Here is a 3,727-nt window from a genome sequence, read left to right on the forward strand (position 1 = left end):
TCTTGATTATGATTATGCTTATGAGTAGTTACGTTTGTTCCTGAGGACATGGGAGAAGTCTTGTTATAAGTAATCATGTGAATTTGGTATTCGTTCGATATTTTGATGAGATGTATGTTGTCTCTCCTCTAGTGGTGTTATGTGAACGTCGACTACATGACACTTCACCATTATTTGGGCCTAGGGGAAGGCATTGGAAAGTAATAAGTAGATGATGGGTTGCTAGAGTGACAGAAGTTTAAACCCTAGTTTATGCGTTGCTTCGTAAGGGGCTGATTTGGATCCATATGTTTCATGCAATGGTTAGGTTTACCTTAATACTTCTTTCGTAGTTGCGGATGCTTGCGAGAGGGGTTAATCATAAGTGGGAGGCTTGTCCAAGGAAGGACAACACCCAAGCACCGGTCCACCCACATATCAAATTATCAAAGTAACGAACACGAATCATATGAGCGTGATAAAAACTAGCTTGACAATAATTCCCATGTGTCCTCGAGAGCGCTTTGCTTTATATAAGAGTTCGTCCAGGCTTGTCCTTTGCTACAAAAAGGATTGGGCCACCGTGCTACACTTTGTTTACTTTTGTTACTTGTTACCCGTTACGATTTATCTTATCACAAAACTATCTGTTACCGATAATTTCAGTGCTTGCAGAGAATACCATGCTGAAAACCACTTGTCATTTCCTTCTGCTCCTTGTTGGGTTCGACACTCTTACTTATCGAAAGGACTACGATAGATCCCCTATACTTGTGGGTCATCAAGCACCTTTATGATCACTCAGTTACGAAGTGACGTTTGATAGCACACAAAGTATTCCTCCGGTATCTGGGAGTGGCATGATCTCATGGTCTAAGGAACAGATACTTGACACTGCGAAAGTTGTAGCAAATAACTAAGGGATACGATCTGATGTTAATCTTACAGTTAGGTCTGTCCATCACATCATTCTCCTAATAATATAATCCCGTTATGAAATGACAACTCATGTCTATGGTAAGAAAACCTTAACCATCTTTGATCAATGAGCTGGTCTAGTAGAGGCTTACTAGGGACACGGTGTTGTCTATGTATTCACACATGTATTTAAGTTTCTGGTCAATACAATTCTAGCATGAATAATAAACATTTATTATCAACGGGAAATATGATAATAACCATTTTATTATTACCTCTAGGGCATATTTCCAACACTGGGCGCGTCTGCGGACGTCTGAGGGGCCAAATTTGCCTAGTCCGACTGTAGATTCCCTAACTGATCACATCCGGCTGGGTTGTCTAGTTGGGGGAAAGTATCAGGTACTCCCATCCTTGGGGTATTCCCGGTGCTCCAAGTTTAAAAAAACGTTCAAAAATATTTTAAAAAATTTCAGAAAAAGGTGAATGTTCGCAAGGAATATAACTATCACCCTTAAAAATTTCAGGCCCAAACTCGAAATGTACATCAAGAAACAAAAATGTGAAATCTGGCCTGAATAGTGTAAGAAAAAGACAAAATCAACATTGACACTATTCACATATGGATTTCACATTTTTGTTTCTCAATGTACATTTCGAGTTTGGGCCTGAAATTTGTAGGGGCTATAGTTACATTCCTTACGAACATTCACATTTGTTTTTGAAATTTTTGGAAACATTTAAGATTTATTTTTGAATTTGGAGCACCGCAAGTACTTCAAAGATGGGAGTACCAAATATTTTCCCGTCTAGTTGGATACCGTTCCTAAGATTGGACTGCGAGGTCGTCGCTTTTTTGGGTTTCAAAACAGAAAAACTAGATGAGCCGGCCCAGACTGGAGGGGTGTGTGCGCCAAGTTGGAAATGCCTAGACAATGATGTGCATCGCCGACCCTCGCTCGCTTGTGGACCGACCCATTAATCTCTACCAAGCATTTCGCTGGGAATAGTTTTAAGAAGGTTCCGGAAGCTTCTCTACCAGTTTAAGGAAGCTTCCGGGTAGGTTTACCAAAAATATGGAATAAAAAAATCACATTTCAAAGAAAAAAACACCCCTTCACACACCTTAAGAGCAGCATATGTCATTGAGTTTAGGCTAATGTTTTTTTCTTTGGAATGTGATTCTTTTTAATTCCATATTTTCGGTAAAACTCTGGGCTGGCTCCACTTCAAAAAAAAAACATTAGCCTAAACTCAATGACATATGCATCAAATGACATCTCATTTCCTATAGGAATTATGATACATGTCATCTCGCTTCATATGATTTTTTTGCGATAAAACTTTCAATCTATTTATCATCAATCATGATAGTACAATGAATACCAGCAATAATAAAAATTACATCTAAATCCGTAGACAACATAGCGACGACTACACGCACTAAAGCGTGGTGAAGGCGTGCCGCCGTCATCGCCCCTCCCTCACTGGAGGAGGGCAAAACTTATTGTAGTAGATAGTGAAAAAGTCGTCGTGCTAAGGCCCTATAGAACCAGTGCACCAGAATAGCAACCAGCGTCGTTGAAGAGAAGCTTAGATCAGAAAGATCCAACCTGTAGGCACACGAACACAGACGAACAAATACCGGACCCATGTGGATCCACCAAAGACAAACGCTGACTGAATCCTGCGAGATCCATCGGAGACAAACCTCCATACGCCTTTCGATAACGCTAGAAGCACCACCTGGACGGGGGCTAGGTGGGAAGAACCTTATTCCATCTTCAGAGAGCCACCACTGCATCATCTCTCTAAGCAGGACACAAACCCTAAGAAAACCCGGAAAAGCATCCAAAAATGAAGCCCTCCCGCAAGCAAAGGCCGGGATCCATCACGCCTCTTTGGCCCTAAGGCCACAGGAGAAGAGGCAGACGAGCTCGACGCTAGCGGGAGGCAGAAAAAACCCTACTGGCAGCTGGGTAGGAGCGCTCTTTCCTGGCGGCTGGTGTGGCAGTTTAAATGGCTTCATATGATTTTCTTATTCCTATTATATTCTTACCCGATGAATCAAAGAAGGCCTTCGTTGTTCATCGGCCGCTTTATTATTAAACAAAACATTGGACGAAAGCTCCTGAATTCGACAAAAAAAAAACACAAGAGACACAATGGTGTTTTTTTAGGAGAAAACTTCCGATCTATTTCTCTTCGATCATGGTGATACAACAAATACCAGAAATAATAAAAAAAATACATCCAGATCCGTAAACCACCTAGCGACGACTAAAAACACTAAATCGATCCGAAGACACATCACCATCATCGCCCCTTCCTCGCTGGAGCCGGGCAAAACTTGTTGTAGAAGACAGCGGGGAAGTCGTCGTGCTAAGGTCTCATATAAGACCAACACACCAGAACAACAACCACCGTTGATGAAGAGTAGCTTACGTTGGAAGGATCCAACCTGAAAACACAAGAATGAAGATGAACGGCAATTAGATCCGAGCGAATCGGCCTAAGACAGACCCGTGGGAGACACACCTCCACATGCACCACCAGAACAAGGGTTAGGTGGGGAGAACCTTATTCCATCTTCAAGTAGCCGCCGCCGTCTCGCCTCCTGAGTATGACAAACTCTAACAAAACTTGAAGAAACATCTAAAAACGAAGTCCTTCCACCGGCAAGGGCCGAGATCCGATGCGCGTCCATGGCCCTAAAAACACCGGAGACGAGACGTACCAACCACGGGAGGCAAAGGAACCCTAATTCTTTTGTAGTGGAGGCGACTGTCAAGTTTTCAAGGGAAAAACACAAGAGACACAGTGGTGTTCA

This window comes from Triticum aestivum, chromosome 5D (genome assembly GCF_018294505.1).
Source record: "Triticum aestivum cultivar Chinese Spring chromosome 5D, IWGSC CS RefSeq v2.1, whole genome shotgun sequence".
In the NCBI taxonomy this organism is placed as follows: domain Eukaryota; kingdom Viridiplantae; phylum Streptophyta; class Magnoliopsida; order Poales; family Poaceae; genus Triticum; species Triticum aestivum.